The sequence below is a fragment of the Pyrgilauda ruficollis genome, unplaced genomic scaffold (genome assembly GCF_017590135.1).
Source record: "Pyrgilauda ruficollis isolate IOZ18807 unplaced genomic scaffold, ASM1759013v1 scaffold129, whole genome shotgun sequence".
NCBI lineage: Eukaryota > Metazoa > Chordata > Aves > Passeriformes > Passeridae > Pyrgilauda > Pyrgilauda ruficollis.
Genome location: NW_024511321.1, coordinates 1647285 through 1661909, shown reverse-complemented (window position 1 = coordinate 1661909; position 14625 = coordinate 1647285). Strand labels below are relative to the sequence as shown.

The 14625-nt window shown below is 50.9% G+C and overlaps 1 long non-coding RNA gene across 2 annotated transcripts in view; it reads left to right on the top strand.

Annotated features, from left to right (window-relative positions):
- The window catches only part of LOC121348716, a 28651-nt gene extending 17046 nt beyond the window's left edge, over nt 1-11605 (top strand). Inside the window, exon 3 of one of the 2 annotated variants that reach the window (XR_005954396.1) lies at nt 11423-11605. This is a non-coding gene — a long non-coding RNA (uncharacterized LOC121348716). Of the gene's footprint in view, nt 1-5923; nt 5968-11422 lie in introns of those variants that run through there. The other variant, XR_005954397.1, reaches the window with a different exon arrangement.
- The last annotated feature ends 3020 nt before the right edge of the window (nt 11606-14625 follow it).

Genomic DNA, 14625 nt, shown 5'->3' with positions numbered 1-14625 from the left:
GACAGAGCCACAAACCCAGCCTGGCTGCAAAGCAGGGACCTGTCACAGGCTCCCCGTGGTCCAGAGGAACCACTAAATCCATCCAGCAACCACGGCCTGGATTTATTAATGGAATTAATGGCACAGAATGAAATTAATGCTGGAGCTGGGCCAGGGCAGGTCAGGCTGGATCTCAGGGAAAGGCTCTTCCCCAGAGGGTGCTGGCACTGCCCGGGCTCCTCAGGGAATGGGCATGGCCCCAAGGCTGCCAGACCTCCAGGAGCTGCCAGGGATGCCCAGGGTGGGATTGCTGGGGGTCTGGGAAGGGATGGGGCTGGGATGATCCCTGTGGGTCCCTCCAGCTCAGGACATTCCGTGGTTTTATGACAGCTGCTCTAACCCTGTCCTGCTGCCAGCTGGGGGTGGATCACTCCGGTCACCTGTGGAAGCTCAGTGGGAAGGAGAAGTTCAATTCCTCTCCATGTGTTTTTCCTGCGGGTCTGGTGTGATGCCTTCAGACCTGTTTGCATCAGTTTTAATCATAGAATCCCGGATGGATTTGGATTGGAAGGACCTTAAATCCCACCCAGTGCCACCCCTGCCATGGCAGGGACACCTCCCACTGTGCCAGGCTGCTCCAGCCCCAGTGTCCAACCTGGCCTTGGGCACTGCCAGGGATCCAGGGGCAGCCACAACCTCTTTTTTCCTCCCCTATCTCCCCAGCCTGTGCTTGTGCAGCAGCTCCTGCTCTGTGCATTACTTGGCTTTTCCCACTATAAACTGAAATAATTTTTCCCCATCTGTTTTCCAGTTGTCAGAAACCCTTTGAATTCTCAGCCTGGTTGCCCCAGCTGCTCAGAGAGCAGCCTGGGTCAGTCTGGGCTGTGCCTGCTGTGCCTCTGGTGCTTCTCCTCACCCAGGCTGCTCAGGGAAAAGCCAGACAGTGCCAGGGCCAGGGAGATGCAGGGGCACACTCAGCTGTCCCCTGGTCACGGGCAGCTGCTCTCTCAGTAGCATGTTCTGGCTTCCTACCTCTGCTTTGTTTTATCCCTGTTGCCCTGGCTCGCTCGGAAATGTCACGCCAAAGAGCCTCAGAAGCATTATTAAAGTCAAAATAAATGACATTTACTGTCTCCTGCTTTCCAAAAGCCTGTTAGGCAGTCACAGGAGGAAATGAGGGGTTTTTAAACCCTGCCTGCCTGATCCTTTCCCTTTTATTACCGTGTCTCTTCCAAGGATAAATCCCCTCTGAGTTTTGCTGGGATAAATAACTGCTAAGTCAATGTAATTGTTGTCTGCAGCGCTGGGCACGGGGCCCTGCAGGCAGGGGCTGCTGGACTCAGAGCGAGCTCTGCTCTCTGACACAAACCCTCCTCACCAAGGGGGACCAGGACAGCGCTGCTGGGGACTGGGAGCCTCACCCCGAGTCCCGAGGGGATCCCTGAGGGCTCAGGGCCAGGCAGAGCCCTGTCCTCAGCACCAAGGCCAGCTCCAAAAGCCTTTGTGCTCCTTAGGATCACGGAATTGTTCGGGTTGGAAAAGCCCTGCAAGGATGAGCCCAGCTGCTCCCCAAGGCCACACTGACCATGTCCCCAGGTGCCACATCCACAGGGCTTTGAAATCCCTCCAGCACTGCCCTGGGCAGCTGTGCCAGGGCTGGACAGCCCTTTCCAGGAAGGAATTTTCCCAATATCCAACCTGAACCTCCTCTGGCACAGCCTGAGCCCATTTCCCCTTGTCCTGTCCCAGAGCCCGACCCCCCGGCTGTCCCTCTCTCCAGCCCCTTCCCAGCTCCGTTCCCTTCTCTCGACACACAGGTGACCTGGCCACTGGGCTCTCCCCTTCCAGCAGCACTTCCCACCTGAGCAGACACAAGGAATAAAGAGGTTTGGGGTTGGGGTTCCAGCTCCTTCCCAGCAGTTGCTGCATGTGCTAAGAGCAGCCCAAGGATTGCAGTCCTGGCAGAGTTTCCTTGGATGTGATTTCCCAAAAGCTTTTAGCTCTACCCTGGGAGTTTGTCTCTAATTGCAGAAATAACAAAATGCCTTTGAGCATATTTATTCACTGGAGTTTGATTTCAGTTACTCATTATAACAGTGTTAATAGCAGCCTGAAGGGAAGGAGCAGGACTGCATTTGAGCAAGAGAGAGCCAAAGATGAGTTGGTTTAAATTTTTGCTTAATGGACCGTTCTGTCCTCAGAACAGTTTGTCTTTCCTGCCATTTTTATTTCCCCTTTTGCCACTTGATGTCTCAAACCCAGAAATAAAAGGCAACAGAGTTATCTAATACCACAAGTGTCAGATCTCATAACTTGGTGAAAATCAGTCCTTCAGGGAAATTGAATTTATTGCCAGTTGAAATATGAATGCTTTTATTTGCTCTGGAATGTGAGCCTGCCTTTGTTAGCAAGACTGACCTATTCTCGCTGAAGCCAAAGGTTGATTTTGGCTGCTCACGAGTTGTGCAGGGATGGAAGAGAGAGAAAAGACTGGTGGGAGACTCAGGACAAGAAAACTGATGATGGAATTGCTGGTTTTTGCCAGAAACCATTCAGAGATCCCCCGGCCCCTGACTCCTGCACGTTATTGAGGTTTCAGTTCTGCAGCTCCAGGTCCCAGCCCTCATTCCTGGTCCATGCAGGACAAGGATAAAACCCTGGAGTGCTGCAGTAGGTGCCCTGCTTTGCTTCTTGGGCAAGAAAACCCCGATCCTTTAGAGCAATTTGTCCTTTTCCACAGCCAAGGGGGGCTGGAGCTGGGGAGGGAGCTGCTGTTTGCAGGGGAGGCAGGGGGGCAAAGACTTGGGTCACTGTTTTGGGGGTGTTTGCAGCAGACAAGAACAGTTTCACAGTCCCAGAACCCCAGGCTCACAGTGGTTCAGTCCTTCCTGGTGGGAAGTTGGGTTTTGCCAGGCTGGCTCTGACCCCAGGCTGAGCCATCCCTGCTGGGGCTCTGTCCCTTGAGCTGGGGTGCAGAGCTTTGGCATGAGGGGAGCTGCCTGAGGATCTTCCTTTGGGAATTTTTAATGGATCCAGACCTCTCAGAGTCCTGCTGCACCCCCTGCACCCAGCTGAGCCTGGCTTGCTTAGGACAGCACCAGCCCAATGCTTCTCCCACTCCTCTGGGCTGGGATTTAAACCCGGGCACTGTTTGCTTGGTGAGTTATGATGGATAAAACAGGGCTATTCATCTTCCTGCAAGGCTTCAGGGGTTATTTATACCTTCAGAATTTGTCAGAGGGAAATTTCCGAGTCAAACAAACATGTAATTTATTCGTGGCAGCGCAGAGAGTCTGAAGAGTTTAATTTCTGTGGAGATGGAAGATGCAAGGAGCCCCATTTATCAGGGCAGACAGCAGGAGTGATGCCAGGCTGGACTGGAGATCCTTGGAGCATCATCCTCAGCTGACACTGCTCCAGGGCTTGTGCTTCCCAGGGAGCTGCTGCTGGCTCCTGCTGTCCTCAGGCACTAAGGGAATGGTTTTTCCATGGACTGAACTTACAGCTGCCTTTGGAAACGGGCAGCTGAGTAAAGCTGCTCACCTGAAAGTGTCTCCAGCTCCCAGTGCCTTTCTGCAGTGATTGGTTTTCCATCTGTGAGGCTGATAAAGCTCCTCCTGCAGTTTAATGCTGGGTTTCATCCTGGCTGGTCAGTAATAATTCCCTGCAGGACAGGCACGGAGGGTGATGGGAATTCATGAGCTGTGCCTCAGCCCACGCTGTGCCCACAGACTGTGCAGATCACGGGCACTGGGGGTCTCCTGGCACAGCATCCTCATCAGAATTAGTCCCTTTCAAGCTCCTCCTCCACCCAAGAATGCAGCTGCAAGTGCCACCATGATATTTTACGAAAATCCCTTTGCCAGGATTGTTTCTCCTGAGAAGCCTCAGAGGAAAAGAAAAACAACAATTATCTGCTGCTGGGGAATGCAACAGTGCATCTGTGATTGGTCCATGTGAATTGTTTCTACTTAATGACCAACCATGGTCCAGCTCTCTGAGAGTCAAGGGGTTTTGTTATCCATTCCGTTCCATTCCATTCCAGCTTTCTGATGGATGCTTTCTCTCTATTCTTTTTTAGTATAGTTTTAGTATAGCATTTTAATATGATATAATACAATAATATAACAGATCAGCCTTCTGAACCATCTCTTCTGAGTCAAGATTCTCATCTCTTCCCTCATCCTGGGGACCCTCAAACACAACCACACTGCAAGTCCATCCCTGAGCTGAGAAACCTCCTCCTACTGCTCCAAGAGGCTCTTTGAGCACCACAGCCACAAGAGCTGAACTCAGCACAGCAATCTCCAGCTTCTCATTTCAGCTCTGGGCTTCTTTGAGTTTAAATCTGCAAATGTCGGGTGTAAAGCTCAATTTTCTCAGGTAGGAGACCCCAGCAGTGTGTTCCTCCACAGGGGTGACACACCAAAGCTCTTGGTACATAAAAATAGGAATTCCCTCCCAGTTCTGGGAGCTCTTCACCCTTGTCCTCCTGCTGAGAAGGGGTGGAAGCAGCTCCACTTGATGCCATCACTGCTGCTCCAGGAACGATCCCAAGGAACCTCTGGAGATGGGGATGGGGTTGTATTTAACCAAATAACCAACTCCTGTGATCACTCCACATCTTGGTGCTTTCCTGATGCTTGAAGCTTTCCTGTGCCCTTCAAAAACGGTCCTGAAGTTGTTGTGGGAGTGGGTGAGTCTTGGCAAAGTTCTGTGGATCTTCAGGGACCTGACACTGCTCCTGAGAGACTCTGTGACCTCCTCCTCCTCCTCCTCTGCAGGGTCAGGCTGGGATAAATCCTCCTGCCATGGATAAATCACCGTGCCTGAGGATGGCTTCAGACATAATTACTTGGTTACATGGAGACATGGGGTTTTTATAAAGCAGGGGAACAGACAGCAGGGCAGGATGAAGATGAAGAGCCTGATGATTTTTTGTCTTTCAAGTGGTCATTTTTCACATCAGGTGAGGCAAAACTGGGCTTGAGTGACATTTCTCTAATGCAATTAATTATTTATGGTTTTCTGCAAGCAGCAATCAAGAGGAGCAGCACTGAAATGGAATTTATATCTCAACTGATTTTTAAAGATAGGCCTGGAGTGAGTGCAGGATCTGTGCCAGCCCCAGCTGGGTCTGCCTGGGCTTTGAACAGGGACACACCTGGCCAGGAGCTGCAGCACAGGTGGGAGCTGCTCCTTCCCTACCTCTGGGGATCCCAAAAGGCAAAAATGGTCATAAAATCCCAGATGGGTTTGGGTGGGAAGTGACTTCAAAGTCCACCCCATCCCGTGGGGACACCTCCCACTGTCCCAGGGGGTCCCAGTGTCCAACCTGGCCTTGGGCACTGCCAGGGATCCAGGGGCAGCCACAGCTGCTCTGGCAATTCCAGCCCAGCCAGCAATTCCCAGTTCCCAATCTCCCATCCATCCCTGCCCTCTGGCAGTGGGAGCCATTCCCTGTGTCCTGTCCCTCCAGCCCTTGGAAATCCTCTCTCTCCCTCTTTCCTGCAGCTCCTCCAGACCACACTGAGCTCACCCCAAAGCTTCTCCTCTCCAGGGAACATTCCCAGCTCTCCCAGCAGAGCTGCTCCATCCCTCTGCTCATCCTGGTGCCACCTCTGGGCTCCCTCCAGCAGCTCCACATCCTTCCTGTGCTGGGGGACCACTAATCAATTCCAAACTACTCAAGGCCTTGCCAGGGTAAACTTCCATGTCCATAGTTAAGTTTGGATGGGGCATTTGCTCCCGTGCACATCTGGAGCTGGGAAAATGAAATTCCTCTTTACAGGTAGTGTTTGCTGCTCCCTTGGTTGTGTTTTTACCCCACTGACTTCAGGACTTCTCTGCCTGAGGAGCTGCTGCAGAACAAAAGGCAGAAAAAATCACATTTTTTTGGCCATCTTTTTATTCTTCATGTTCTCCGTTTCTGTTTTAATTACAGAGTTTCCAGACACATGAGGGAATTTGCATTTGATGGCGGGGATGCAGGGCTTTCCTGCAAATAAACAGGGATCTGAATGGATGGAGCAGGCTCTGCTCTGGGGGCCCAGCAGGGGCTGATCCCAGGAATTCCCAAGCACAGGAGGCAGAATTCCTGCCCTGGGCAGTGCCCAGCCCTGAGCAGAGCCCAGAGAGGGGCTTCAGTCTCCTCCCTGGGACATTCCAGAGCCACATGGACACAATCCTGTGCCCTGGGCAGGGACTGGCACCAGTGACCCCCTGAGGTCCCTTCCAGCCCGATCCATCCTGGGATTCTGGGATTCTGTGGCAGCTGTGGATTGTGCTGGAGGACAGGGGAGGCTTTGGGGAGCGAGGGGACAAATCCTGGCTCTGGGCTCTGCAGTGCCACAGCTGCTGCAGAGGGATTCCTTTTCAAAGAAGGCATTGCAAAAGGAAAACGTAAGAAACGTGAAAATCTAAAATCACAGCAAAAAAGGTTCAATTATTTTGGAAACAAAAGCCAAGCAGCACGTTGAGTAAAATTATTTTTAAATACCTGTAAACTTCCTTTAAAATACCTGAGAAATTCCTTCCTTTCTCGTGCTTTCCAGTGCCCTGCACTCCTTTGGCTTCTTCATCCTCAGCTGTGAGCACCTCTACGTCTGGGTCCATCCATTCTCTGCTGCCTCCAGGATTTTAGGGATGCAGGAACAGCCTCCTGCCTGCCAGCCATTCCTGGGAGCAGGAATTCTGCAGTGGAGCCCTTCTGAGCTTTGCTGGCTGCATTGCTGTAAATCTCCTTGTTTAATTGTTCCCTGGAACAGGCCCAGCTTTTCCTGCTCTCCCTGCACACAGCCCCAGCCTTGTGCTGCACCAGAACCCCAAGTGGAGAGCTGGGGAGGGGAGAATTCCCTTTATTCCCTGGGAATCCCATGAGTCCCAGTCCCAGCACGGATCCCTCTGCTCCCACAGTGTGCTGGGGTTTGGGCTTTTCTTTTCCCTCCGTGCTGCCAGTCACTAAACCCATTCCAATAAAAGCTGCTGGGGCTGTGGTTTGTATCTGGAATTGCTGTTGGCAGCATTAGGAGCGGGAGGAATTGCTTCCCTAAAGGTCTCTGAGGTTCTTTACCCACAGCTTGGCTGGATGAACCCTGGGGAGGTGCCCATGATCCATGATCCTGAGAATCTCTCCCACTTTGGAAGCCAGCACGTGGCCTTTGGATTCTCTCCTGCCTGTGAGGACCCAGTTTCTGCGATAATATTTGTAAAAAATAGGGATTTCTTAGGACCAAGACATGGAGGGGATGGAGAGTGTCCAGGGAAGGAAAGGGGCTGGAGAATCCCTGAGGAGCTGGGAAGGGGCTGGAGATTGGGCTTGGTGACCTTGGAGGGCTCTGTCACCCCTGGCCTGTCTCCTGCCAGGAGTATGATCCAGGTGTTTTTCCCTCTCCTCCTTCTCTGAGTTTTCCCTTCCCCAGCCACAACACTCGTGTCTCCTCTGCCTTTAAATCTTCCCAGAGAGACATTCCAGGGTGGGAAATGGGCCCAGGAGTGCTGATCTCTCCCTGGATTTTGGTGTTCAGTGTGCCCTGTTGTGGATCTGGAATGCTGCCTGTCACTGTCATTTTCTGAAAAATCCCTTTGCCCAGGATTTCTCTCGTGGGAAGCCGAGAGGCCTCAGAGAAAAAGAAAAACAATATTATCTCATTTGCTTCTCCTGTGTTGTGCTGCTGTGGAATGTGTGTGGAGATTGTTTACCCACAGGTGATTGTTTCATTGGTTTGTGTGAATTGTTTTCACTCTTTGGCCAACCAGGGCCAAGCTGTGTCAGACTCTGGAGAGAGCCACGAGTTTTCCTTGTTATCTGTTAGCCTTCTGTCTGTATTCTTTCTGTATTCTTTAGTGTAGTTTTAGTATAATGTTCTTTAATATAATTTAGTGTCATAAAATCATAAATTAGCCTTCTGAGAGCATGGAGTCAGATTCCTCATTGCTTCCTTGGCCTGGGAACCCCGCAGATACAGGAGGCTGCCCTTGCAGGTCCCTGTGCTGATCACCACTGTTAGCACTGCCAGTGGCCCCTGGAGAATCCCAACAACCAAAGTGGGCAATTACTGCATTTTAAACTTAATTAAAAAAGGATCCACACAGGGAGAGAAGTTATGAATGTGATCAAAGGATTCATTTCAGGAAAAGCTCCTGGCACTGTGCTCTGAGGAGGGATTGATGCCTCCAACAGGAGCCAGAGCTGAATTGTTGGGAAGTCAGGGGTAATTCCATGACCTGGAATTCAGGAGGAAAGGCTGGGAGAGCTGGGAATGTTCCCCTGGAGAGAAGGATCCAGGGAGAGCTCAGAGCCCTTTCCAGGACCATGAGAGCTGGAGAGGGACTGGGGACAAGGCATGGAGGGACAGGACCCAGGGAATGGCTTCAAATTAAAAGAAAGGAGGTTTAAATTGGATATTGGGAAGGATTCCTGGCTGGGAGGGAGGTGAGGCCCGGGCACAGGCTCCCAGAGGAGCTGGATCCCTGTGGATGCCATCTGAGGGGTCAGCACAAAGTGGCTGTGGCACTGACAAAACCCATTTCAGGCTTTCACAATTATTTTCTTTAGAAGAAATTCTGCTCTCAGGATTTATCCCGTGTCACATGGAGCCACCTAATGCCACGAGATTGAGTTTAATTATCACCCTGCTAAATTGCAGCAAAGTTGAGGAGTGTCTGCTCCCATCTCCTCTCAGCACCGGCTCTGCCACGGATTCGTGTGAGAGCAGGAATGAAAAGCTGGGAATTGCTGCTTTTATGTGCACGTAGCTTAAGTGAACCCAAAATTAAAATGATGAGCATATCATGGCTTCCAATTAATGGCCTTAGCAGCTGAAATGACACTTTTGTAAGTGAGTTAAATATCATCTGGGTTCCTTTTGCCTCTGCCCTCGGCAGCCTGGTATTTTCCACGGTCTCACAGACAGTGATTCCTGCAGTATTTAATGGAGCTGGAAGCAAAAGCACAATAAAATTCGAGACAGGAGCGAGCTGAGAAGTGAGGAGGGGGATAATGGGTGGTTAATGCTGTTAAATACCTCGTGCTCAACGCTGGTGCTTTTGCCAAGGAAAAGTTTTAAGTGGTTGCAGGTCCTGACTGCTGGAAGCTCTCCCTGCAAATGATCCCCCTGCTGTGCTGGTGTGGAAATCTGGGAGCAGCTGGGGTGGGGGTCCCTTCCCAGCTGCTTTTTTTGATTTAAATGGGCCTGTGTGTTCCCAGGCTGCTCTGTTCTGCTGGGGCTGCCTTGGGAAGGGGAAAAAGGAGGAGAGTGCTGGAGCCTGGCTGTCCCAGGCTGCTGGGAGGGACAGCCTCACATCTGGCTGCAGCTGGCCTGGGGAGCCTGGACCAGGGGCAGCCCATCCCCAGCATTATCTTCCTTTGCTATGAGATCCCAAACTGGTGTGGCTTGGAAAGGACCTTGAATCCCACCTCGTTCCAGCCTCCTGCCATGGGTGGGGATTCTCCAATTCTCAAGGTTATCAGGAAACACACTGGGCCCAAATTGCCCAAATCCAGCATTTCTCCAATTCTCAACATTTCCCCATCCCTGCCATGCCCAGGGTGCCCTGTCCCAGGTGTCCCAGCTGGGAGTGGCACAAGGACTTTGCCAGCCCAGGGACGTTCTCCAGGTCAGGAGCTTTGCCCAGAGCTGGAAGCTGGGGTTGATCACCACTTCAGGGAGCCGGGGAGTGACTGACCATGGAACACACCCAACCTTGGTGCCCAGAGCTTTCCTGGCTCTCCTGCCCACAGCAGAGGCAGGAGCTGAGGCCAGGAGGGCTCCAGGAGCAGCCCCTGACAGGGATCCCGGCCCTGGGATAAGGAAACTGGGATCCTGCCCAGGGTGGGAAGCATCTGGTTGTGTCTCTGGCCTCTTCTGGGGCTGCCAAGGGATTTCCAAGGCATGGAGGGACAGGACACAGGGAATGGCTCCCACTGCCAGAGGGCAGGGAGGTACGGGAGATTGGGAACTGGGAATTGCTGGCTGGGCTGGAATTGCCAGAGCAGCTGTGGCTGCCCCTGGATCCCTGGCAGTGCCCAAGGCCAGGCTGGACACTGGGACACCCTGGGACACTGGGAGGTGTCCCTGCCATGGCAGGGTGCCACTGGGTGGGCTCTGAGGTCCCTTCCACCCAAACCATTCCAGGATTCTGGGATTAAACCCACTGCAATTCCCAAGGGTGCAAATGTGGGAAGCTGGGATCCAGCCGAGCTCCTGGAGCAGTTTGAGCTGGGCTGAGCAGCTGAAGCTTTGCTGAGCTGGCTCTCACAGATCCTGGCTTGTGCAGAATTGCTCCAAAGCTGACTGACAAACACTTAAAAATATTTTGGAATCTTTCAGCCATTGCCATCAGCTCCACCTTGTGAAAAATGTAAAGAAATCTGCCAAACCCTCCCTCGGTTGGGTCAGGTGCTTGGAAGGTAAAGTTAAATAAAAAGGGAGAGCAAGGGGCCTCATTTGCAGCTCGTTTGCAAGGAGCAGCAGCTAATTAAGCACTTTAAGGGGTGGGACACTGAGGTGTGAAGTTTATTGAGCGCTTGGTTAACTATTCAATTAGTCTGGGTGTTTTGCGAGCTGGCATAATTCTAATTCATGGCAGGATCAATGGCTTGATTTAGAAGAAAATATAACATAAAACTCTAATTCCGAGAGCAGTGGAAGGTAAGTAATTACCACAAATTGATTTTGTTACCATAATCATTACCAATATTCTTCTAATCAGGTAAATACTGCTGGAGAGCTCTGAGGAGACTTCAGGATTTGCCATTAAAATCAGCTTTGCTTCCTCAGATTATTATTTCAAGTGGTAATTGATAAGGTTAGTTAAAATTGGCTGAAATATCAAAGGGTGATTCCTTCAGGAACACCAGCCTGGTGTTCCATGAGCAGTTCCACTATCCCAGGGTGCTCCAGCCTGGCCTTGGACACTTCCAGGGATCAGCAGCTGCTCAGGGCATGGATGAGGAAAAATGTACCTGGGATAAGAGTGGGAAACTCCTTCCTGGGGGTCAGGAATCATCCCCAGGTGCTGGGAGAGCTCATCCGTGTGTTTCCAGCAGGGGAAACTGAGGCACGAGGGATGCCAAGGCCTTGGAACAGGGCTCTGGCCGGGCTGGGATCCAGTGCCTGCTTCCTTTTCCCAGCTGCTCTTCCCTGGCTGTGCCAGATCCCTGTCACCTCCCTGCCTGGAGAGGGATCTGGGGAGGAGCTGCCAGAGCTGAGGGGTTTCTTTAAGGAAAAAGCCTGAAGGATTTTGCTGGGTTTTTTTTTTTTTGGTTTTTTTGTTTGTTTGTTTGTTTGTTTGTTAATTTTGTGTTTAGTGTTTTTTTGGTTTTTTTTTTTTTTTTTTTTAATTTTTTTTGGTTTTTTTTTTTTTTTTTTTTAATTTTTTTTGGTTTTTTTTTTTTTTTTTTTTTATTTTTTGTTTTGGTTTTTTTTTTTTTTTCCTCCAGGAGAAGATTGAAACAAAGGGCAGGAGAGATTTGGGAAATAATCCCCTTCTCCACAGAAGCTGTCCTGATGCTTCCCGTGCCATAACAAATCACAAACCCTGTCACTCGTGTACAACGCCCTGCCAGGATGGGATTCACCCCTCTGGCTGAGCTGGGACGGAGGGATGAGCCCGATGGACACCCCGGAGCTGTCAGTGCTGCTATGTTTGCCCAATTATCCAATCACAAATAAAAGGCCAAACAAAATTAAATGTAACAAAAAATTAATGAAATTTAAATGAAATAGTTTAAAATATATAAAATTGAATACATTTGCCTCCCTCAGGCAGGGATGTCCCTGGAGCCACCAGCCCTGCCCGGAGCTGCAGGTGGAGCTCGGGGCGTTCCCAGCTCCTGGGAGGCACAAAAAGCTTGGTTCTGGCACAGGGAGCAGAGGAGTAAATGTGGATGCAGGAGGAGAGCAGGAGATGGGAGATCAGGGAAAGGCTCTTCCCCAGAGGGTGGAATCAGCCCTGGAACAGCTCCCCAGGGAATGGGCACGGCCTGAGGCTGCCAGAGCCCCAGGAGATGCCCAGGGTGGGATTGTTGGGGGTCTGGGCAGGGATGGGGCTGCACTGGGTGATCCCTGTGGGTCCCAGCTCAGGATATTCCTGATTCTGTGATTGCCTCGCTCAGGGGAGGAAATCCGGGTGGATTTCCAAAGCATCCATTGCAGTTGGTGTCTGGGGTTGTGAAACGGTTCCATCAGCTCTGAGCTGTCCTTGTTCTGTTCCTGTGGAGTTCATCCTTCCCTGGCAGGGTGGGCAGCCCTGGCACAGGTGCCCAGAGCAGCTGGGGCTGCCCCTGGATCCCTGGCAGTGCCCAAGGCCAGGCTGGACACTGGGACACCCTGGGACAGTGGGAGGTGTCCCTGCCATGGCAGGGGTGGGATGGGATGGGATTTAAGGTCCTTCCAACCCAAACCATTCCAGGATTCTGATATTTTTGGATACAGCTTTAGCTCTCTCAGGTTTTTAAGGATGTGTGGCCATCAGGTTCCTTTGGCTGATGAGATGAGGAGCAGCTGGACACCAAAGAGCAAATCCATGTCTCTCTCTGCTGCTGGAAGGAAATGCTTTAAAGGGAGGGCAGTAACCTGTGTGGGGGAAATCAGCCTCCTCTGATCCTGAAAATGCCTCTCTTGTGTTCCTTTGAGCTCCACAAAACCAGTGGAACTGTCACTGCTGCACTTACTACTCTGTTTTTTGGTTTTTTTTTCTGATCTGTGACATGAATTAATGCTGACACATGAGGCTTTGGAATTTTGCTTTTCCAGTCACAGCACATGCAAACAGTGAGTTGTGGCTTCTGCCTGTGATTTCAACGACTGATTAAAAAAATCCCTTGCAAAGGATTGCCTGGGAAGATGGAGTCCTGACTTCAGAGACATCAAATAGGAAACATTGTTCTCTTTAGTGGAGGAACACTTTATTCTGACCTTTGTGGCTTTGTCACTGGTTTAGGGCTTTTTAATTGAAAAATAAATATATTCTGTCTCTGCACTCAGAACGTTTCCCTCGCTTTCCTGGGAAGTTTTCCTTCTTCACACATCTTTCTGAGGAACCTGACAGCTGAAGATTTTTTGGAAGCAAATCCAAACCCTTGTGCTCTCTTGCTTATTGCTCTCTTGGCAATAACCTCCTGAAGTGCTGGGAACAGTAGGAGGTGGAATTAATAATTCCCTTCCATCCTGCCCTTCCGAGGGGAGGCGAGGGAGCTGGAGCCACATTGTTTTAGTCCTTGCATTCAGAGGTTCACCATCAAAGCAGAACCTGAGAACTTTCCCCACATGGTTCAGCTTTAATTGGTTTCTGGTCTGCCATGAGGAGTGGAGGGAGCAGATGAAGTCCTGGGAAATGGCTGGCAATAAATCCTGCTCCTCGCAGGGCTGGAGAGCAGGGCTGATGTGTTCCTCTCCTGTGAGCGCTGTGTTCCTTCCCTCCCAAGGATGGGGATGCAATTTCCAGCTGCCTTGGCTTGCCCAGGAGCCCCTCAGCCCATCTGGGTGGTGACTTCTTGTTTTTGGGAGTTTGATTAATCTGGGTCAAGGCGAAGCTCCTGGAATTGGGATTCCAGTGTCTCTGTGCTGTTCAGCAGCAGCACTGAGGAGGTGAAGGTGTTGGAGGAGCTCAGGGCAGTGTTGCAGCTTCTCCTGAGATGCTTCCTCCCCAAAAAAGGGTCTGATTCCATGTTTCTTCCAGAAGTGAGTCCAGGAGCCCTTCATCCCAGAGAATCAAGGTTGGAAGAGACCTCCAAGATAATTTGGTCCAACCACTAAACCAGCTTTGGAAAACAACAAATGAAAAGCCAGGAGCATGCAGAGGGCAGACACAGCGCTCCTCTCTGGGATTCCCGGTGGGAATACCCCACGTTTGGCTGGGTTTTATTTAAATGAGGAATTTCATTCCCACATTTCCATTTCCCAGCCATGGGGGTGGCTGGAAACACTGAGGGATTGTGTTTGATCTGCTGTCAGTGTGCAGGTGCAGCAGGCAGGGCTCCTTCCATGGAGCTGAAACAGCAAATTCCCTTTTTGAAGAGAGCAGCCACCTCTAGAAAAACTGTGCACATTCTGCTCAGAAAATATTTATAAGGATTTACAATATTTTCTGTCAGGAAATACATATTTTAGGGATCATTAGGAAGTTAAAATCCAGGTGTTGCTGCTGTCGTGGTTAAGTGAAGGGCACTGGAGAGCTTCTGGAAGAACTTTTGGGAATCCAGCATTCATCTGTAGTCTGCTGTTGGCTACCTGGAAATATGGAAGTGGGATAGAATCCCCTCTGGCAAAGCATGGCTTGGCTGGGTCTGCTTTCAGAGGGAGTGAGCTGTTATCCAAAGCTTTATCCAGGAGGATTTTGGTGAGATCAGGAGCCATCCATCATGGAGAGGTGGGAGATGAGCCCTGGATATACAGTCAGGATCTGCACTGAGCACAATTCCTGCCAGAGCTGTGCAGTGGATCCAAAGACCTCGTTTTTCAGGAATAGGGTCAGGAACTGGGAAAAGCATCATCCAAAGCTGCCTTGCTCAGGAGTCAGGAGGTGCTGAGGGCTCCTGTGCACAGCAGCTCCATCAGATCCATGGATGGCTCTCCCTGGTTTCTCTTTCCCACTTTTCTATTGTCTACAAGCTCCTGAAGTTTCCTCTTGTGTTAATTTTCT